The sequence below is a fragment of the Clarias gariepinus genome, chromosome 14, assembly GCF_024256425.1.
Source record: "Clarias gariepinus isolate MV-2021 ecotype Netherlands chromosome 14, CGAR_prim_01v2, whole genome shotgun sequence".
NCBI lineage: Eukaryota > Metazoa > Chordata > Actinopteri > Siluriformes > Clariidae > Clarias > Clarias gariepinus.
Window position 1 is genome coordinate 10004694 of NC_071113.1, and position 24253 is coordinate 10028946.

Sequence of the window (24253 nt, forward strand, 5' to 3'; positions counted from 1 at the left end):
GAATGAACATGGGAGGAGGAGAGAGAGAGAGAGAGAGAGAGAGAGAGAGAGACAGGGGGCAGCATGCTGGCATGTGTTTGAACCAGGAAAAGGGTGGTGCTGTGTTCAGTGAAACTAATCTTCCCACATCACAGGTGGCTGAGCCACTTCCAGCATGACTCACTACGCTTAGTAAAGCTTTGGTGCGTACACACACACACACACACTTACATACACATAAGCACCCAGTAAATGAAAAAGCACATGAAAGGAACTGGAAACGCCGATGTCCGAGGTCTAGGCGCGAGGTTTGTGATTCTAGACACTGATGTGATTTAGTGCCATTTCACACTAGACACCATTGATCCGTACCGTGCACAGGGATGATTGTTCCACCTCCCGACTCGTCTGCGGGGCCGGCGTTCACACCATTATTATTTTTCTCCGTACTTGGGTACATTTGCGCGTTTTCACCCTCCGATACAGCAGGTGGCAGTATGCACCTAGCTGCCCACGTATTGAGAATAACGAAGTCAAACTCCACGCTATGTCTGTTTAGACGCTCGGGTACCTTCCTACCTTTTCAGCTATGGCCGTGAAAGTCAAAGGATGAGATTTCGGAGGCAGGTGGCACTGATGATCATGATGATGATGATGAGGTTGTCCACTTCCGTTCTTACCTACGATTATGCACTTTCTTCCTGCATATGTGTTAATTCGAATATGAACTAAAAATAAGATTCTTTTTAGTGACTAGTGGCGGTTTGGTTTCAAAAGCAAACAGGAATAAATTCGAAATAAATAGTGAGGACACATCACATTGATGCGAGATACATCAGTCTAACTTAAGCCGAGAATCTGGAGTAGCCGCATTTACAGCCGATTAGGGAGAATTAATTGTAGGTTAAAAGCCGATTCGTTTTTGCAGCCTGAATGAATTGAGATGAAACACCAGCTGAAGCCTCGGGCACAGACTCGGAGCAGGTAGAGACAGGAAATTAGAGTGGATAAGAAACCTTCTCTCTCTCTCTCTCTCTCTCTCTCTCGCTCGGTTCTTGGCATCCAGGCTGTCATGCAGAAGAAAGCATGGTGCCATGATCAAAGCCTGTTTTCACTCTCAGATATGTGAAGGAGCCCCCAATCTCCACCGCACGCTGGATTTTTTTTCCCTTCTTTTTCTTTATGCTCATTCGCTCATTAGAAGAGCCGGAGAAACAAAGCTTCAGATCCGAAACATGCGGGATTAACCCTGATACACTCCGTCTTAACATCTTAGAAGATCTCTAAAAGCCACTTTTCCATGGAGGGCATGACGACTGCAGAGTGCTTATATCATACTATACTGTGATGTACGTGATGTGTATTATTTTTTTCCCTTTTCTTTTATTTCCTTTTTTTTTTTTTTTTTTAGCTAGTATGGTTTGTGAATATAAATAAATAAGATATAAACTGCTACATTACAGTTTAAAGGCCACCTATTCAAGCAAACTTACTTTATTATCACTCTTAGACATTCAGATGGGTGTTCGGTGCGTGTCGGTCTGGGGGAACTGTACACACAATCATTCAGGAACACCGCTTGCGCATTACAGGAACTCGGCTGGGAGTTATTGCCACATCCCTCATACAGTCCCGACCTCATTACTCTCAGCCAATTCCACATGTTTGGGCCATTTAAGGAGTTCCTGGGAGGCCAGAGTTTCAGTCATGAAGCAGAAAATTCCAAATCATGGCTAGGGTGTACTGTAAAAACGTTCTACACTGACAGAGAAATAAAGGAAGTCTTTACTCCCATGACTGCGTTCTGTAATTCTGCGCAATCAAACGTCCCCGTTTGACTTGAACACCCCCTTGTATATCATTCTATCCCTTAGCTCTACTGTCTGATATCTAGATTTTTGTGGCATCATCTTATTGAACATACTTATTGTAGAAAAAGAAGTCAAACATCCATGTGTGACTTAATATACTGGATGTTAAAGTTACTAAAGAAACTCCCACGGCAAGGTCAACTCCAGCACACACACACACACACACACATACACACACACACACACACACACACACACACACAAGGATGATGAATAAAAAAAAGCACAGAAGCAAACTGCGATATGGTGCATGGTGTCTGTTCAAGCCCTCTCCACACACACACACACACACACACACACACACACACACACACACACACACACACACAAAAACACTAACCTCCTCCAGTCAAATACCAAATAAATCCATGGTGTAAAAGCGTAACCTGCTCGAAATTTCCCCTTTCCTGCAGCAGCAGCGGCGACAGTAAATGAGGAAGTTCTAACTGTGTTACTAAAATAACTGTCATGTGCGCGTTAAACAATAGCAGAGTTTCCGTGCGAAAGCGTTTCCAGTGATGCTGCTGCCTGGTTTGGAGGAAGATTGCAAAATACGTGACTTATTCTAAACACGCCGCGAGTGTGACGAAACCACTACAACCTCCCCCGGTGTGCCCGATCATCTGACGTTAACCCCAAGTGCTACCAAAGACCACATTTTCGAGCATAATAATAAAAAGAGAAGTACATTATTACTGGGTACACGGACTACAGCGCATGAGAGGAGTGATATTGGAGTGATTATCATGCTAGGAGCTCGAACACATTCAGGGTCCTGTGTGTGTGTGTCTCCTTGTGCTTGATGGGTTTCCTCCGGGTACTCCGGTTTCCTCCCACTGTCCTAAGACCAGCGGTTTACTTTGAAAACATTCTGCCGGTGCGGGAAGGGATATAATGACCTCTTTTTCCATAACACCTTGTCTGTGGTGCCGCCTATCCAACGTTACATCATCAAATGTAAAACTACAAAGCTCTGACGACTGATTGATGCTCGTTAACTGATACTGTCGCAAAAAAAAGTGCTTTTTAAATGCATTGAATAAATTTCGAATCAAATTCAATGCATATAAAATGAAATGCGTTACATTACTGCGTTATCAGGAAAAGTAATTCGATTCCAGTTACGCCTTATACCCAACTCTACCTACTGTAAGACATACATAGTGGACTGATTGGAATTTCCAAATTACGGTTGTCCTCAACAACACAAGCATGTCTTTGAGAAGGCCAAGTTCAACCAGGTCATGACTCGGCTGATGTTTCACCCGTTTTTTTTTCTCCTTTTTAGAATATGAGTATTGGGAAATATTTCAAGATTCCTAGCTATTTGTCTTTGGAACAGTCCTCCCTTTGAGTCACCAACAGTCTGGTCTCTTTCAAAAATAACACAAAAACAATCAGAATTTTCACCGCTAGACGTGCTTAAAGATGGGTCTGTTCGAATCTGAAAACAAGGCAACAAAGAGTAGTCATAATAATTGCAACACAATTTTGTTGTATACATTATAAATCTATGGGGGTCCATTTACGTCTCACATGTCCGTGTATATGAGTCGTACTATGTACATGTTACCTCTTGGTCCACAAGGTATTGAAAACCATCTGCAGAATCTGAAGATGCAGAAAAGTGCTGAATCATCAGCCCACACCAAACAGTCAGAGCATTATGATGCAAATCATTACGCCCAGTATTGTGTTGGTTGCCCTTGTGTCACCACCCATGCATCAACGCGTGGCAGGCCCAACATACAACAGTTATTTTAAATACCGTACAGGAATCTGAGGCTACAGTGGACACAAACTCGTCAAAGAAGTGTATTTTCACTACCTTTTCAGCTATCCAGGACAAGCATCATGGAAAAGTCAGTCATTACACCAGTATTGTGTGGGTTGCCCTTGTGTCACTACGGCATGACTCTATAAAAAAAACCATCTGGGGGTGTGCTGTGGTTTTGGCACCAGGACGTGAGCAGCGGGTCCGTTGGATGCTGTGGGTTGAGCGATGGGGCCTCTGTGGATCGGACTTGTTTATCCTATGGGTGCTCAATCAGGTTAATATCCGGGAAGTTTTGGAGGCCGGGTCACCATTACCTTTGACTCCTACTGGTTTCACTCTTGTTAGTCGTGAACAGGAATCTGAGTCCTCAGTGGACGGAAATTCATCAAAACCGGACAGAAGACGATTGCGTATTCTCACTACCTCTTCAGCGATCCAGCGCAGGCGTCATGGAAATCAGCCAATGTTGAAGTAAACAGCTCTTTATAACATTGAAACCTAACTGAGTTCTCCTGTAATTTTGTCAGATATAGAGAATGTACACCAGGCAAAAATACTGCAGTCTGTTTGCGACCATAACCTGAGAATGAAGCCCAACATTACAAGCGTCTGATCCACCTAATAGTTTCAAATAATGCAAAAACAAAAGTTTCAAAACTAACTCTTGCTTTGTTGGTACCTTGTTTCCTTTCCATTGCAAACCACCTGCTTTACACACGCTGGCGTTTTACCTAATAAAAGCGTCACACTTCTGCCTGGCTATCTTTGCCTGGTGATCATTTCAACTAGGCAAATTGCTGTGCTCCGTGGTAGCCGTTCCACAGCGCGGCATCTTTGCACCTTTGCATGATTAGCATGACTTTGCATGATTAGCCTGGCAGCGGTTCTCCTGCCCAGCCGACCGTAGTGCAGCTCATCTCCAGACTAAACACTACCAGCTCAGGCCTTGACATGCTAAAGTGAGAGGTGGGGTTGTTTCAACATGAATATAACTTCCTGAACAATACTGCGGTATAATCGTTACCTACTCGAGGGAACGAGGATCAGGGTACGATGATTGACATGAGTGAACGGTGCAGTAAAAACCCGCTCCTTTGATTGTGGAGGACACCGCGGTCAGCTGATCTGTCTGAACCGACTCATCTCTTTTTCTCTCAAGCTAATTTTCTGAATATTTCTTAGAAAGCCAAACTTCACATAAAAGATCCCTATTGTGCCCAAGTCAACAATACAAAAAGAAATCCTAAAAAAGCATTATATGTAGTTTATTTATTATACAGGGTGCCTGTTCCAGGAGGCTTAGGGCATGGGACAGAGTACACCCTGGACACGGTGCCGATCCATTCCCTAATTGGGAACTCCAATTAGTTTAACCTGCATGTCTTTAAACTGTGAGAGGAAACCGGAGTACGCGGAGGAACCCCACCAAGCACGGGGAGAACATGCAACCTCCATGCACACAGTCCCCGAGGCGGGATTCAAACCCGGAGGTGCAAAGCGACAACGCCAACCACTAAGCCACAGCAGATTTTTCTAATCCATTCCTCGTGTTTGTTCAGCACAGCCGTATTCCTTGACATCTTAAGTCCAAAAGTCGTGTCAGTATTTGCACAGGGAACGTTACAGAATCGGTTACGCAGGTCAAGTCAGATTTTTGGGTGCGCCATTTAGAATATGCAAATGTTAAGGTTGCACATAAGAAAAGAATGTTTTCTCTCTCTCTTTCTCTCCCTCTCTGCTGTCAAACGCAGTATGATGTCATATAAAAGCCCTTTCAAAAAAAGAAAAATGACTAATAAGATGATATACAAAATGAGAAAACTGAGTAATACAAGTCCAGTGTTTTGTATTGTGAATATGTCGCATTAATCACTGCGAGTCTGCTCCAGCACTACGGCTTTCATTTAAACAGCTCCTTTATTATTATTATTTTTTTTTTACGGTTTATCTTTTTTCTTAACAGTTAATTTTGCGCAGGATGCCATGAAACAGTCAAGGTCTTGAAAGCTTCACACATGCACGTAGGAGGCAAGTGTGTTTCTTTATTACGCTTTAAATTCACTACTTCGATTTGTCGAACTAGTAAATTAAATGCAATATTTTCAGTTAATTAAGTTTGTTCTTTTTTTCAAAGTTGACTTTTTAAGTGCCTTAATGATTGTCCATAAGTTTATCCATAATACTGTATAACCCATCTCCGATTAAGATGTGTCAAAAAAAAAAATCGGGGGGGTATTTTCTTATATGAGGTCACATTTGGTGGGAAATCAAACTGGGAATATGAACGACTTTTAGACTTGACGTCTAAAAATGACTAAAAATGAATTGTGCATAACAGGTTTCCCTTTAAATATACATTAATAATAATAACAAGTGTCATAGTTATGTGTTTAATATTGATCTTAAAAGTGCTTACATCAAACTGCAGGACTTAATGGCTAAAGACTCAAGACAGAGATGCACTGAGATTTAAATTTACAGTTCTATCTGAGATCTGAATAGAGGTGTGTTATATTCTCACTACACATCATTACACACAACTTTATATCTAAGGCAAAATTTATACTATGTAGTGCGGAAAATCCGTTTTGGTTTCGCACATATAAAATCTTTGCACGTTTTATATAAAATCCATGCGTCTGAACGTTTAAAAAGAGAAAAAAAAAAACTTCACTGACAATCGAAAATCATTTTATAAGGAACGTCTGGATCCGGAGCACCGTGCCATGAGCTCGTCAATAACACACCGGGACCGAAAAAGTTAAAGTGCAGTTTCTTCTCAGCTGAAGCGAAGGGAAAGTATAAGGAGGAAGTGAGCACTGTGTTCTGAAACCCCGCTCACCTGACCCAGAAACCCCTGCTCTAACACCGTACTCTCCATCTGCCACACTCGCCCGGATTAACACACACACACAGACACACAGACATTGCATTACACAACAACAACAACAACAACAGTAACAGCTAATGAAATGGAAGAACCATACAGAAAGACACACACAGGATGTTTTTTGCGCCTATTTGAGCACCACGCACATGTAAAGACAAATCCCTGCTATGCTGAACTGGCATGCCAGCAAGTAAGTAGCCCAGTTCACAAATAAACACACACACACAAACACTGCACAGGAGACTGAGGGATAAGCCTTCTTCATCTCAGAGTTGCAGTGTCCCACAATCTTGTTATCCTTTGCTCCTTGTCCTCACTCGCCCTCGTTTCTTCCAGTTCCGTTTTACGCCTCGATCCGGATATGGAGAAAGAGAGAGAGAAGGAGAGAGAGAGAGAGAGAGAGAGAGAGAGAGAGAGAGAGAGAGAGAGACCAGACCTAAAGTACAAAATGTCTCCTCCACTGGTGTGTCTTTGTTCCATTTGCTTTCTAGGAAATTTGCTGGAGAGACGGTGTGACGGCGTGAGCGACGTAACACTGGTACTTTTCGTTCGTCGGAAATCTGAACATGCTGACATTCGTCTGATTGTGTCAGACAATCTGTGCCATTAGGCAGCGAGGGACAGATAGGACAGCTTTTGTTCCCTCTCTCCCTCTCTGTATCTCTCTGCAGCACTGCGGCTCTCTACACCTGGCACCATGACCTTCATCTCCAGCACAACATCTCCCTCTCGCTCTCTCTCTCACACACACACACACACACACACACACGCGCAAATTATAGTCTTAAAGCATTAGTTAAGGCTGACAACCTGCGACCCCTGGCATCGGGTTATTAAGGCGTTATTATATAAACATACCGTTTAGACGCTGCAGTTTAACATTGATAATTAAACCAATTATTAACCAATGAAACCTCACTCTCCTTCAACGAGAACCGCATTCATATACATAGTGTGTGTATGTGTGTGTGTGCCCTGCAATGGATTGGCACCCTGTCCAGGGTGTAGCCCGCCTCGTGCCCTAAGCCTCCTGGGATAGGCTCCAGGCCCCCGCGACCCTGAACACAGGATAAAGCGGTATAGATGATGAATGAGTGAGCGAGTGAGTAAACCTGACCTTTTTCATGGTGTGCATTTATTAGAGATTTCTGCAAATGGCTCATAGTCTGAGTTTATGCATCGAGACGTGACAAAACACATTAGACACCTCCATTCATAACGGGTTTCCTCTTATTTTTCCAGCAGCTGATGACTGACTTGTTAATGAATACTTTGTTATTATGGTTTCCTTGCCTGCTGGCAGCTGCCCGTATTGCCCAGGGAGTGTTACGACACCACCGGTTGTCACGCTAGTTCTGCGCTACTCGTTCTATCCTGTTTGGAAATAGTTTTCATGTTCGATCTCAGCATTACCTTGTAATTTTAATAATCCCTTAAAAAATAACCATGAATGTCGTTTTTGTGTTCAATGAAAAAATAATATATTTTTATATATTTTTTTTATTTCCCCTTTTCTTTGATTTTGTTGCTGGATGGCTGCAACATTTTTGTCTCCGAACAGGCAGCGTTGCTAATTAAAGCGGTAATTAAATTTTATAAAAGGGAAAATATGGGAATCCATCCATCCATCCATCCATCCAGGAAGCTCCGAGTCCAACTCGGGAGGCCAATGCTGATCGCTGTATTTATTTCCGTTTTTATGACAGTGGTAGGACCTCAGGCCAACACTCACGCGCATTCACACACTACGGGCTGTCTGGGAACACCAACCAGCCTAATCTGCATGTCTTTGGACTGTGTGAGGAAACCGGAGGACCCGAAACCCATCAAGCACACATGCAAACTCCATGCACACAGACCCTGTTCGATGGTGGGAAGGTGGGAATCGACCCCCCGTCCCTGGAGGTGCGAGCCGTCGGTGCTAATCACTTTAAAAACTCCTAAAATTCATCATGTTGCCTCGGTTGTGCTGAAAAAGAGGATACGTCACTCTATACTCCATACCTGACCCCTACATAGGTTTAAGAATTTTAAGAGCTACACACGCTTAGATATATTTAGGCAACTTAATCCTGGTGGGTTTTATGGTTTATTATAAAACACTGCAGGTGTGTGCTGACAAAAATAACCCAGACGGGTTTAGGTTTTTTATTTCAGGACGGGAACCAAAATAGGCGATCGAGGTAAAAAAAAAAATAGACCGTCACTATTTATAAGAGTTCGGTTGCGTACACGACCCTGATGACCCCGATATATTTGGTATACCCAAGTATTCTAAATACTAAATATGATGACTTCAATAGCGTGACGAAAACAGATATCCACGTGATAACCCTTGATCAATCATTGGCAAACCTTTACAGGGACACTGACCTGTCTAAACATGGCGGTGTGGGGTGGAGCGATAATGTGTGTGTGTGTATATGTGAGTGAAGAATAGCTCAGATTCCAGCAGAAGGGGGCTCTGTGTCTCTATCGGTGCCTGACGGTTAGGCTGATATTCTGAGCGCGGAGAATAACAGCGCTCTGAACGATCTCTCGGACGCGCACATCACTGGGACGACGCTGTGAAGATGTGAGCACAAATAAGTGGCAATAGGCATGCCTCCGACAGCTCTGTCTATTACCGGGCCTGCATTCTAAATAAGGGGAAAACTCTCTCTCTCTCACACACACACACACACACACACACACACACACACACACACACACCGCTAGGGAGAACAGGTTTTGTGAGCCATATTGGGGTGACAGGAGATATTTATGATGATATGGCTGCTGCGTTACTGCTGCAGGTTCTCACCCAGGCTACATGCTGCAGTAACAAGATTATGAATGGCACAGACGGAGACAAAAAAAAAAAAAAAAAGATTCCCCAAAGCCCAGAGGCACGGCTATCTTGTGAAGCCATCAGCGGAGTCGCTTTAGAGCGTGCTAAGAGATCACTTCAGTGTAGACACTTGCTCCTTTGTACTCATGTCAAAGTCTGTATGAAAATGTAGTGTGTCTTGCCAGTGTGTGTGTGTGCGCGTGTGTGTGTGCACTTTCCAGTCAGATGGGAAAACAAGTCTGTCCATGTGAGGACGTGATTCACATCTGGTACATGTGATTTAACCGTATTTGAGACTGAATTTTTCTGGACAACAGGGGTGTGAGCGACTCTTCTTAGAGAATAAACAGACTTTGTTTAAACTGCTGATTGCATTAAAGCGTTATAGAGACGGTACAAGGTACAACGCTATCCGCTAACTAACTAGCCAAGCATAACGTTAACACTATTACAGACTTCACACTTACTAGCGCAATCGATTGTGCTTGATATCGAGTTCTCAAAGTTGCAGCGATTAAACAACGTGACGTCACATATAGTACAAGAACAGCTATAGGGCGTTCTGTGATGAAAAACATTACAGAAATGCGAACTTACTGGCTGCCGGGGCGTCGCGGTGCGTGTAGCATTTCAAGAAGAGACGTAGACGAGCGTCCTTCCGCGCGCACTCTTGCACCTAAGGGTCCGTTTGCCGAGTCATAATCAGAGTGAAACTGATACCTTGGTTTCTTTTTTGCCAGTTGGTTTGGTTTCACATCACGCATAATAAAGCTCAGGGGTGTGGCCCACAGGAAACACAAACCTCTTTCTTTAACTGGTACAACGTACAACGGAAAAACAAAACAAAACAAAAACAAAAAACAAAACAATGCGGAATAACAGACCTTCACCAAGTGCAAGTAACAATCACAAGAATTTAGAAATTGTTGTTGTGGAAATCACACCCCGGAAACAGCCCTAACGTTTAAGGCGCGTTGTATTATAATATAGTTGTAACAATGCAGTGATGATGTCTTTTAAAAGTTGAAATGATTTAGGTAAAGATAAAATGACGTGAGGCAACATTACACGTACAACCTCAAAACAATGACATTTTATACTTTATTTGGAGCATTTATGTCAATTAACGTCCACGGTCCCTTAAGTTTCCTAAAGGGTTTAGAATTCTACAACGGCTTCCCACACACAGCGTGTGCATCTCATGTCATGCATCCCAGAAACATGCTATCAGTGTTTTTCCGAAATATTATTAAATTTTTCTACTGTAATATGGGGGCACATTATAATGGACCAAACCTGTCGATTATTCAATTCAGCTGCTTCAATTAAATCAGGCCCCTTATCCCCAGTGAAGGGCCATCTTAATGCTTCAGTATAGCAAGACATCTTGGACAACGCCAAGTTTGTGGCAAGAGATTGGAAAAGGAGCTTTTCTATTCCAACATGACTGTGACATTGTTTGATAAGATCAGTGTGGATGAACTTGACCAGCCCTAACACCGAGCCCTGACCTCAACCCCATCGGGCACCTGTGGGACAAACTGGAACGGATATTGCGAGCCAGACCTACTCATCCAACATCAGTGCCAGACCTCATAAATACTCAGAATAAATGAGCACAAAGTCCCACAGAAACACTCAATCTTGTAGACCATCAAGAAGAGTGAAAGCTGTTATTGCATATTGAAGAATATGTATTTGAATACAATGTTTTGTCCTTGTAGTGTTCCCTATACTAGATGTGCTCATGACTTAGACATAGAATTTTAAAAATGTAAAGATTTTAGATTTTTTTTAATGATATAAGGGTGTTTTCCATATAGATTTCCAAAGTAGCATACAAACACACCTGTGAAAACCCCTTGAAGATCTGTTCGGTAGTTTTAACGTGATGCGGCACAGCGAAACAGGAAATAGACAAAAGTTCCTAAAACCATCTTGATGTGTTCTTTTACTCAAATTACATCCCACCAAATGATATTTTGACAAATCTCGTCAATGTACAGACGTGCCAACTTTACAGTTGTATTATATGTATAGTTATTCATGATCACCTCCCTAGAGTTCCAGCGGTGAACATGCAACGTCCAGAGTTTCAGTCACGCTCAGACCATGCTGGTACAGTTTGGTATTATAATGCTTTAAAGTTATTGTGTCAGGGACAATTAGTCAACATGATCCCATTTTCATGTGATCAATCTTCTTCCGACATCATGTCATCCAAAACTCATTCTCACGCTCAAAAACAAACCAATACCAACGTTGTCCCTACGTCCATACTGTTGCTGAATTAACGTTTGGACAGCCAAAAGTTCCTGCTCGGACATGACTGTATAAAACAAATCAAAAAGGTTTTAGGAATAGGAAGAGGTTATTCTGCTCGAAAATGCATTGCTAGCCAAACTGCATCACCACTGAGACTACACGATCCAAGCGTAGGGACGATGAATTAAACGTTTCGTCCCCAAACGGTGAGTTTCTAGTCATGAACGCGGAAGCGCTGTAAACTGAAGTATCACGCCGATCATATCTAAAATCCCCAGAGGGAAATCCACCTATAAAGCTACGAGCAACGTCTCTTGAGAAAGCGCAATTAATAATTACATCATCTTCTGTCAGGAAAGCCCTGGGAGGACATCCTTCTAAATATGCAAAACAATTAACGGCTCGTTTTATCAATGGGTATGGAAAGTGATTGTGGTGCAGAATTCCAGGGAGGATTAATCAAATCCAGATTAAAGCTTCAGGAAATACACACACCGACTCTAAAGGCTCACCGCTCCACCAGGAGGGGGGAGAACATGACATCAAGCAGCAACACCAGACAGTGGGGAGTTTTGGTGTATTTCTCAGAGAATAAATGGATCATTGATAAAGAATGAGGCCATGTGTTCGTGTTCAGGTTCACGCTCATCTCCTTTGCGGAATATACTCTACCGACACAGAGTCAGATTCGGGTTTCCTTATTCCTGAACCACGCTTTTTTTTTCTGTGGAACAACAGCCACTTCAAAGGACAGAGTTTCCAGAGCCTGCTGTTAGGAGGACATCCTGAGGGAGGGCTGTCTCGCTGTCCTTCCTTTCCCCTCTGAATGGAATCCAAGTTCTCTGACTCTCAGACTAGCAGCGCTTTATTTCTCAGAAACGTCTCTAAATGACCTAATACAATTCCTCATCTCTCAGAAGAAGACGCCTGTCCCCTCGTCGCGCATTTTAACACGCGATACGAGGACGGAGGAGGGACGTAGCGGGCAGGCGTTCGAGCCGAGATCCAGTTTTTTTTTTCCTCCTCTACGCTTTTCTTTTTTCGCTTTTCTTTTTCGTGCGGCTCTGTGCTGCAGGCCCTGTCAAACTCATCATCCCGAGCGCTCGAGCTCGGGCGACCGAAAATGAGGTCAGTCGGAAAAAATGAAAAGTGAAGCTATGAATAATGTAAAGATACCGCAGCGAGGGTATTCTGAGAACAAGGTATTTTCAGCCCGTCGCCTCAGAATGAATATGGAAATAAACATTTTGGGCAAAGGGAGGGAAAAAAATTAGAAAATAAACATCTCTTTCTATAAATATACGGTCATCTAAACACAATGAAGAAAACGATAGAAAGATGCGCGATGCCAGGATCCTTTTTGGAGATTTTTTAACCAGCATGGGCCTCGTCTAAACATCATACTGAAGAGATTAAAACATCGCTGCTGAAGCCTCAAATACCACCAGCGGACATGTGCTGCCAAGACTAACTGCTAGTTACACAAGTGAGCTCATGTTGAACTTTTGTTCTTTGAAAGTTTTTTTTTTTTTTTTAATGTTTGAATGAATAACGACTCTGAGTTCTGAGTGATACTGAACACCGACATCCTCAAAGTATCCGAGCGTGACCTTTATTTACACGACAGTTTCCTTCCCTATTTAATGTTCACACACTTCAGATAGCGAAAGCAGCAGTGGTTATGACCTCCTTATATTGGTTGACTAAATAGTCAAAAGTATGTGAACACCAGATACATCACACCTTTACAGGACGTCTTCCTTCCCAAACTTTTTTAATCTTTCAAGAAGTTGAATGATTTACGATTTCATTAATCCCAGATCCCCATGCACACTGACCCCGTGGCGGGAATCGAACCAATGATAAATAGTAACAGCAATAAACAGATTTAAATACTGTAGCACCATATAGTTAAAAAAGACCTGATTGCCAAGAGTTTAAGTCCCAGACTATTCACTTCAGAGGGAATCATTGCACAGATTAATGGCCACTGGAAGAAGGAGGATCTCCTATAGCACACACTGTATATATTTACAGCACATTTATGTTTATGGCTCTTGGCAGACCCCCTATCCAGAGTGACTTACAGAAGTGCTTTAAAGTCTATATCCTTACGCTGGTTCAAAAGGTTACTGACTATCACCGCCATCATTCTGTAGTCCAAGCACTTTGACAAAGACATCGTCCACTGGAATCTTCCAGCGATTCTACATGAAGTTCGTTTGTTCTACCATCTAGATGCCAGAAGAGAAAAGAATCTCCGTGCATGTCTTTATTAGGACCCTGAGAGACGGAAGGACCAGTCAAGCAATACTACAGGATCGGAGAAAGTACAGTTTCATATAGTACACTATATAGACAAAAGTGAAGGATGATCTTAATGCTTCAGGATACCAAGACTTTGTGGCAACAGTTTGGGGAGCATGACTGCGCTCCAGTGCACAAAGCACTGACTATAAAAACATGGTTTGATGAGTTCGGTGTGAAATGAACTTGACTGGCGTGAACACGCGGAGCCCTGACGTCAACCCCATCGAGCACCTTTGAGACGAACTGGAATGGAGATTGCAAACCAGATCTTCTCGTCCAACATCAATGACTGACCCTTATGAATAGGCGCGAATCCATGACCATGTCTTTCCTTGTACCCTACTGTGTATGCCATCCCCAGGCCTCCACAACCCGACCTCACTATAAGCACAAATCCCTACAGCCATGATCCAAAAGCCTTTCCAGTGAAATGGAGGTTATTATTATTAATTTTTAGTATTATAACATCAAAGGAAGAATATTCTGTAGGTATGTGATGTTTAAAAGAAAAAACACATGCTATGACAGTCAGGTATCCACAAACCTGTAGTTCATTTTAAATATGATCAGATCTCAAACTCAATATCAATAACACATTAATCTAACAGACTGCACCAGGACGTTCACAAGACTGAAAGAAAGACCTCATTTAGCACCAGGACGCCGCCTCGTAGACAGAGATGTATGCGCACCGCTCGCGGAAACGCAGCTAAAAATAATTGCGAAGCAGCGTTTTCTTTTCTAATTCAGTTAGAATACGCTTTTTTCCTTTCCTTTCCTTTTCCAAGACAGCGTGAACGCTTTAAAATTAGGACAGTACCGCTTGCCAAATAACATCTTTCTGAAACTCTAGGCATGCGGCCAAAACGAAATCTGTAAAACAAGAGGAAAGCCAAGCGTCCATTAGGTTTAATGCAAGCTCTGCACCCTGCTCCTTCTTTCTAGTTCACTTCATGACATTATTGGCGCGGCGATTATTATCACGCCTGCACTTGCCAAAGCGTAGGTCACACGCTAGACAGGAAACGCAGGAGGTTTTACATCAGAGCGAGATCCACAAATCAAGCAGGGTTTTTCTGTGAATGATTTCCTTGGTTACGCATCAGCAGGTAAAGAAGACGATGATGTGGTACGTCTGTGCGGCACTTCTTGTTCCTGCTGCTGTCTTATTAGGAGCTCATTAGGGTTGAAGGCCATATCGCTACAGGCACTTCGGAAACCTTCTTTAAATTTTTTTTTTATTTAATTACGCTGCGCCTGCTGAGACTGTAATTTAAAGTGCTTCGAAGTTTAGTTTGCGAGTGTTAGAGACACATCCAAACAGATGCGGCCTTCTTTTTTTTGGGACGGGGATTTTCCCCCGATTTTCTTCCGAATTTAGTTGTGTCTAATTCCTCTCCATCACTAGGGGGCGCCCACATTAAGGCTACTACTACCACTTAGTCGGGAGGGCCGAAGAATATCGCGCGTTTCCTCCACGTGACACCAGACGGCCGCATCTTTTCGAACTGCTCGCGCACGCACCGCTGGGGGCGTCGTAACACACTTGGAGGACAGACGCCCCTGATTGGCTGGAGAGCCGTGATTAATGTGGGAGCACTGAGTAAAACTGATCCCTTCCCTCTGAGAGAGCTCGGCCAATCAGCCTTAGCTGCTCCAGTCGAAGGGTCGCCAGGGTGGACTTGGCGCAGGTTTTACACCAGATGCACTTCCTGATGTAATCCTCCCATTTAACCCGGCACTGCATCCGGTTTGGGCGGGAATCAAACCCAGGTCTTCCACATGGCAGACGAGGAACCAACAAATGAGTAAATGTAATTTGCTTAAAAGCTCTGGTTCGAATTTGTTGCTCTTTCGGTATTCCTCTAAGAAGTCAGCGGTCATGTGCTCTGATGATGTCACAGCGGGACACTGCTAGCTCAGTTACAATGGATTTTATCCATCCTTTCATCCATTGTCTATACCGCTTATCCTGTATAGGGTCACGGGAGGGCTGGAGCTCATACCTCAGGGCATAAGGCAGGGGACAACATGAGCCTTGCTGGTTAATCAACGGATCTCTTGGTTAGTTTTCTATTCGGAATCGATTTACACTTGTTTTTTGCGAGAGCAAAAGTTGATGAGTTACACCGGATTTAAATGTGCATCACCAAGTATTATAATTTTTTAAAACCTGTACGGAATGAAGATGTTTAGATCAAATCATACGATGAACTTCAGTGCATCTGAACCAAATTCAAAATGTCCAAAAAAAAACAACAACAAAAAAAGCATCAACCCCACAGTCTACTGTTGTTTTCCCAGCTCTAGTGCCAAGTCATGACAGGGCATAACCACACACACGCACACACACGCACACTATGAATAGACAAAAAAAAACATGCACGGAGACCGGAGGGTGTGACCCCCAAACCTGGAGGTGCCAAGTGACAGTGCTAACCACTAAGCTGCCGTGCTACCGTAATGGATCTTAATTGGAGAAAACTGTTCAGCGATCTCAAACCGCCAGGTTACGCTCTCTCATGTTAGCTCTCAAAAAAAGGCCGAAATGATGAGAGCAGTGAAGTTGTACCTTTTTTTTTTTTTTTGGAAAATGCACAGATGAGGAACTAAAAAACGCCGGACTAAAACAATTAAGGTGAAATCCAACACACTGCATTACCTCCAGGTAGTCGAACAGCATTGTGGGTAATCCGGTAAACCATAAATAGACTGACGACTCTGTAATAATGGAAATCCATCCTGATGGCATAAGAGTAAAGCGTGTACCGTGTGCTTTTTCTGTCCTGCATAAAAGCATGATGTGTTGATTAGTAACATAAGAGGTTCCAGATATTATTAAATGATTATAATTCCGGGAAGCACGTCTCTCGAGGCTACTGGATTAATTCACGTCTGTGTCTGCGACTGATCAAATAAACGGGGAAAGAACCCGAGCCACTTGACCCTTACGGAGTCAGCAAATCCGCAGGTCTGACATCCCCGCGTGGCTCGGATGATGTCATACGAACATCCGCATTTTCCTTCACGCTTCCTTTGAGCTTTCTAAAGATTCAATCGAAAAGAAGCCTTTTCTCCAACTAAACAAAAGCATCTTAACCTGACACACGTAATATTTTCTTCCAAGGATTTATTAACACACACCTACATGATGTCTATAACCCATTAAAAAACACACATATCCACCCCCACAGAAACACACACACACACACACACAGTGTAATTGAGAGGTGCAATGCGCTATAAGGCAGGACGCTCCGAGAGGATGTTCATCATCAATGACTCGGTGCATTAAATATGCAGGCAAGAGCGTCTAGACATATCCCTGAGTTTTATAGCCTGCCCTCCCCTTGCATGCTTTGTCTTCATCACTGCCTCCCTTTTCTCCTCTCTCACATCCACACAGACGAATGCAAGGCCCCCTTACGCGAAGAACGTTCAGTCTGAAGACTTACAGGAGACTTTCTGGTTCCCTTCAGGATGATCAGAGGACTCTCAATCAGCGAGATGACGAAAACATTACATCGCCGTGGTACAAACTAAGTATCATGAGACGGACGTGAAAAAAAAAAAAAACACGTGCTTGGTGGAGGAACCCCACCAAGCACGGAGAGGAGATACAAACTCCATACACAAAGAGGCGAGAATCGAACTTGAGTGCTGATTGAACCCGGACCCTAGAAGTGCAAGGCGACAGTGCTAACCACTACGCCACCGTGCCGCCTAAGATCAAGTCATTGATTTAAAAGAATTCAGAAATCAATCAAAAAATGTGCACAGACGTGTGTATCCCAGGGACCTGGACTTTGACCTGAGCACGAGGCATAGTACATCCCACAAGCAAGCAAGTGCACACACACACACACATTCAGTCATACTCTACTAGCTATCTGGATCACCTATTAGCCTAACCTGCAGAACGCTATGTGACTTGTCGTTCAGGAGACTATAACCGGGTTGCCGCTGTTTACAAGCTTTATAAGGTAGATTCATAGTAAATAAAATACTTTTCACATTAACTAATAGCACATATACAGTATTTTGGTTGATAAAATAATCCGTGTTCTAGTTAAAGTGGACAAGAAACGGCAGGAGAAAAGCCATGTTGTTTTATAAGTCCTCCGGTACTGCAGGTGGCGCTGTTACGTATTTCATGACATTTCCTGCGACAACACGAAGGCTCCGAAGTGCTGACAATTATTGTTGGAAGTTTATAAAAATAAAAATAAAACACCAGAACATGAGAAAGATGATGAAAGACTTCTTTATTTACATTATTTATAAGAATCAGAAACCAGAAAAAGCTTAGCATGCTAGTGCTAACAAACCGTCAAACTCTTTGAAATGATTTGGATCCGCCGTTTAACACGTTCATCCCGCTGCGATGCTCCCGACGCGGTAAGCTCCACAGGATGCCCGTTCGCCCTGCGATTATGTCATAACATTTAATGGAAGCCAGCTTAATGTTGTCTCAAGGAAGCTAAGCTTCTCTATAATTTAGTGTTACGGTACTTGTTAACATTGATTCAGGGATCGTTCTTACACCGTTTTACAATCAGGGTCATTAAAGCATCTATTGTAATTGACTTTGTTCACATGTCAGTCTGGAGATTAAACTGAACAGCAATTGTAATAACACAAGGGTGTAACGTCTAGATGGCATTGAAAGCATTTAAACCATTTACATTCCAGGTGCTGGCGAGTTTCCCACGAGGTCTACAATAAGCTCGGATCAAGCTCAAGTCTAAATGTCACTCCGGGCGGTTCAGGAACCATAGAAATGACGCTTTTCGGGCCTCCTGACATTAATCACGGCTCTACAGCCAATCAGGGGCGTCTGTGAACTGCTGCCCTCTGAGTGTGTTACGCCGTCCCCAAGGGGGCGATCGATCTTTTCGATCTTTTCAAGCAGTTGGAGAAGATGCTGTCGGCTGGCGTCACGTGGTTCGGTCCTCCTGATTGAGTGCTAGTATTTAATGTGGGAGCCCCCTTGTGGCGGGGAGGAATTGGACACGACTAAATTAGAAAGAAAATCGGGAAAAAGTAAAAAACAATAATAATTACGCTTCTCCAGAGGTTGATGAGTGTATGCACGTATGAGTATGTAACGTCACCGTGATACTAGGTGGGGCAAACACGAACAAGTGGAGTGGCCAGTGGAGACTCAAGCAGTTAAGGCTTCAGGGAACAGATCAGAAGGTCAGGGGTTTAAGCCCCACCTCTGGCAAAAAAAGCCGTTAACCCTATCTGCCCCAGGGGTGCTGTATCCTGGCTGACCCTGCGATCCGACCCCCAGCTTCCTAACAGGGATATGTAGGGGGGGAAAAAAAAAACAAACAAAAAAAAAAAAACTGTGCAGTGAGGAACATGTGATCAATTGAATGCATGTTTAGGTGTCTCCTGCTTGCTTCATATCGATCTGTCTGGGACGCGCTCACATGGCGCAGACGGCTCCTCGGCTCGGTGGGTGGTGAAAGTCTTGACGTGTCTGCAGACGTGTAGGGACAGACTGAACCGTCTGTATGAGTCATACGCTTTGTACAAAGTACGAGCATCATCGTTCGGTCGAGAGAGAGAGAGAGAGAGCGAGCGAGCGAGTAAAAGAGCCTCGCGATCCAAACAAGTTTGGTGATCTAAGCCTACCCCTGAGGGAGACGCTAATCAAAGGCACTCTGTTTCTACTTACCTTGCAAACTCACTCTGGCTAACAACAAAAGACAAGTGCTGAATTAAATGGGTGGTAAACAAAACAAAACAAAAAAAAAAAAAAATAGCACAGACAGTATTGTGGACAAATTAAAGGAGCAGATTAGGTTACCTTGAGCAGCTTTTATTAAACCGCTAAAGCACTGGTGTTATACTCAATTGTGTGATAATGCAGTGCCGTCGAATGTAAACAAGCACCACGGCAACAGCTCCCGAGAGCAAAGCTTAATAATTACGCCGGCTTACACACACACACGCTCAGAAAAAAAAAAAAAAAAGCATGCCTCGATATCACCGTCTGTGTTCAGACTTAAACAGCCCAGGCTCCTGGTTCCATTAAAGACTTTATGATTTCCTCAGAACAAAGGCTTATTCAGCTAGACGGCCATTCGTCACTGCCTACAGGTGGCACCGAGGTCACGGGGTCGCCTCGTGTTTTAGAGTAAACAGCCCCGTCGTGGAGGCACCCGGCGGTCCGGAAGCTTGCAAAAGGAAGCTTTTCTATAAATAAACCGCTAATAGCAGGAAAATGCACTGGAGCTTCGCAGAAGTCGCAGCTGATGTAGGAGATGTTCCCGCTGTTGACCAGGCCTCGAGCGGCCACCCAGAGCGGAGCGCGGAGACATGACGCATTCATTAAAACACACAAGGAAGGCAAAACAAACTCTTGTTCGCATGCACTTCAAGGGCTTATATGTGAATCCAATCAAGTCTCAATCACTCATTCACACACACACACACACACATGCAGACAGCAGAATGAAAAACAGCTAAATAAAAGCAGCTCGTCTTGTTTTTTTTTACCACAAGGACAGCTCTGTGACGAACACGTGGTTTAAAGCGGCAAAGTGGTGAGGGTGAGCTGACATGGAACACAACAGGACCCAGGAACTTATACCATACACCATGCTTATAAAAACTGTAGTTTGTTCATGCACAAATCTGCAGGGCTTTGAACCTGTGGTACAGCCAAGGGGATGGATCTCAGATTCGCCCCACCTTGAGAATTTTCACCTTAGGAACTATAATTTTGTAAAAATTTGGCCCTTCAAAAATGCTTCGCATGCCGAGGCAAAATTTTACAAATCGGGTTTACATTTTTCTTTTTTCATTTTTTACAAGATTTTGTGCAGACACAGCACCATGGGTCCTAAGAACGTTAGCAAGAAAATAAGGGAGTCACTTTCAGTTTAATTTCTAAAGCAGTCGGTGCCAAGAAGGATCATACATTAAGGTTAAGTGAGGTTTAATGTCTATTTATTTCATTTTCATTTATTTATGTCCATTTATCACATATTTTCACTTATATGTCTTTTCTAAATGTTTTCTTTATATTTATATGCAGAAATATACTAATCGTATACTGGAAATTGGTAATATTGGTAATATTTTTGGGGTGGCTGGAGCGGATACCTTGCATTTACGTTATTTCTTATAAGAAAATGCGTTTCACTATACAAGATTTTGCACTAGGACAAAAAAATGTCTAACGGAATGTTGGAAAAAATTGTAACGGATTAAGCTCGTACGATGAAGTACCGCTGTATAGTGCAAAGATGTCAAAGGATGTTTGTGCAGTAACTGAGCTCATTAATCAAACTCGGTACTATTGCATCTGTTAGACTGTAGAATAATTGCACTGCAATGGCAGGATTAACCGATCAGGATTGCGCATTATTTCCTTTTCTGTTTGAAACCCGGCTAGCTACAGTACGTTCGCTGCAGGCTAGGGATGCGATGATCGATGTGACAGGTGATGAAGTACCAGGTTTACTGCAAGTAAGCGAGATCTGGGTTTATAAAATGAAATTTAATTTCCCTGTATTAGCAGCATCTTATTTTAATTATTTTTTCAATAGAACTGTCATAAAGCCAACATTATTAATATGGCAATGCTATTAATGTGGCAGTGTTATTAACATTCTTTTCTTTTCAGTAGAACTACTCACTAGTCATTGCTTTCAACACGAAATATTAGTTTTATCTTTTAGCTTAATTCCATTTTACTATGTAAAAGGATTTCCTGTAGGTATTCAAAAGCGCAAAAAAAAAAAAACAAAAAAAAAAAAACACACACATTTGAATGTTTTAGTCCACTGAAATTTTGAGAGCTTTTTTATATGGTAAGTTAGTTAACTTGGTTATAAAATAGAAAAATCATGACTTTTTTTTTATCAGACAGGGTAACCATTAGAGCCGTCAATCATAAGTAGACTTAATTAATAAAACCATTGTGATTTTCAATAGCACTGAGGTTTCCTGTCTGGCTTGTCTCAAGCAGCTATATTTTTACAGGTTTTAAAAGTAGTAAAACCAACTAAAAGTGACTAATAGGCACTGAAACGTTGTAAAACTTTTTTAAAATGTCATGTCTCGAACAAAGCAATAATCTTTTTTCCCTTTCAGCAGAAACCAGGGTGTATATTTAAGAAATTTTGCAATTTTAGAGAATTTAACACTTTTTTCTTAATTACATCAGAAAAAAGTTGGAATTGATTCTGAATCAAATTGATCCATCAAATTAATCAACTAAAGATGCATAAACCCTTTTAAAAACATTTAGTTACTGCGCTTAAAGCATCCTTCATCCCTGCCTTTAAAGTAAAAAAAAAAAATCTATTCATTAGCCTATTAAATACAAACTACAAACATTCAAGTTACGAACGTCCAAAAAGAGACAAAACCTGTGTTTGTTTTTGTTTTTTTTAGGAATTACATTGTGTATTTGGGTGTACGAGACTTACTTTGTCGGATTTACAAACAAATCCAACTTACAAACGTGTTCGCGGAACGAAACTCGTTCATAAGTCGGGGACTCACTGTACCAAAACGCCAGTTTTTCTGTTTTGCTCAGGTTTTAAGATATGATATGATTATGTTCACCCTGTAATTTTTTCCCATTATTATAAACAAAAAACCCTGTACAAGAATAAACACTAAAATCAATTTACCACACATACTTTTACTTGAACGGCAAAATATAATTCTACTCGGGTAAACACTAAGATAATAAGGAAAGCAGCACAGACTGCGGTTATGTGACTCTTAGGTGACACAACCATCTGTCAGTGTAAAACAAAAGCCATAACTATAATGACTAATCTGCAGTAATCTCTCGGACGGGAGCGTGCCGTTCTTTAATGCGCCGCAATCTATGCTAGGATTCACCAATCAGTGTACTGTCTATAGCGAGCGATGTCTGGGAATTAAACAGCCTCACCACGACATGAGACATGGCTGTGACTGTTCTTCTCATATGGTCACACACGTACACGTCATACCCATCAGCAGATCAGAACGAGACGGAACAAATAAGACGTGCAGAATGCAGAATTGTACAAAAATACAGAAAAACGGAAACAGAGAGAGAGAGAGCGAGAGGGAGAGAAAGAGTAGGGAAGAAGGAAAGGGAGAAAGAGTTATTATGAGCATGAAGTGGATCTGCTCATGTGACTGGCGTGTGGCCAAGACATGTGAGAGCAGTGTATGAGAATACCACACAACTCTTTCGTTACAAGACACAGTCTAGTGCTGCGCAGAAAACAAAAAATGCTCCAAAGATCATGTAATCATGGTTTCTGGAGCAGCGGCTCCACGCTGTCTCATGGCACAATACAGTCTGAGTTTGACAAAGGTCTGGGTTCTTGTGCGTCCTTAATGACAATACTCCATTTCGTGCCCCCCCGATCCAATCTTCATCTAACACATTTGTAGGATTATGTCTGAACAATATTTAATTTCCCTGAGTTAAAGTAGTATTACAGTGAAGAACAAAGCATTTGTTGAAGATCAAAAAAGAATAGTTAGTTACATAGACATATTTCTTTGAGATGCTTTTTGAATACTAGCTTCAGAAGTGTGTGTGTGGTTCCGATGTTCTTTCTGTTCTAATGCGCATTTTGTTAGAACTGTTAAAAAAAAAACACACATACACACAACTGTATAGCTGCAATTAGTAATTAAGGGGGCCAGGCACTTTGTGTCCTCATCACTATGCCACGAAGCAAAAAACACACACTGTGCTTGTTCGTAAGCAGATAGACTAAACTAAAGGCAACACGTCAAGAAGGAAATGTTCGCGCTAATGTAAGAAATACTTTTTATTTGCATATCTTGTAGAAAAGAAATGAGAAATTCTGCTTTTACAACGCTGTGCCGTACTTATTTTAAATGTACATGCCTATATTTACCCTGTTGATGGCGCTAGAGGGGTTGAAAACAGTGGTTGATTAACAAACACTAAACTTGCTGCAAGGCAGCAAAGACTATTGTCTATAAACTTTTTTCGGTTGCTCCCGTCGAGGGGTCGCCATCTGATCCTGCCTAGAACATGGCCCAGGTTTTCCCTGACACAACTCTCCTATTTGACTGACCCTAGTAGTGATGGTAGTACTAGCTTTTAGTGCTTGGCCTCCAAAAACAACACGACCCAATAAGATAAAAAACATTTGAAAATGGTTTAACCAAGCTCTTCCTTGTCATGCCCAAAGTAACGTTGTTTATTTAAAATCTGTCGCGCAGACACACACTCCAGACACAGTAGATTAAGATTAAGCCTAAAATATAACAAGCACAAAAAAGGCTCGGTGTAACTAAATCACCATAACCGTCAGGCCTGAGGTTTA

General features: G+C 42.4%; 1 protein-coding gene across 3 annotated transcripts in view; it reads right to left on the reverse strand.

The window, feature by feature from the left end:
• The window catches only part of jmjd1cb (jumonji domain containing 1Cb), a 128163-nt gene that overhangs the window by 47692 nt on the left and 56218 nt on the right, over positions 1-24253 (reverse strand). The window contains exon 1 of one of the 3 annotated variants that reach the window (XM_053511940.1): positions 9945-10019. The exons of the other annotated variants lie outside the window; for them this stretch is intronic. The gene's annotated coding sequence lies outside the window, so the exon portion shown is untranslated. Of the gene's footprint in view, positions 1-9944; positions 10020-24253 lie in introns of those variants that run through there. 3 annotated transcript variants of the gene reach the window in all.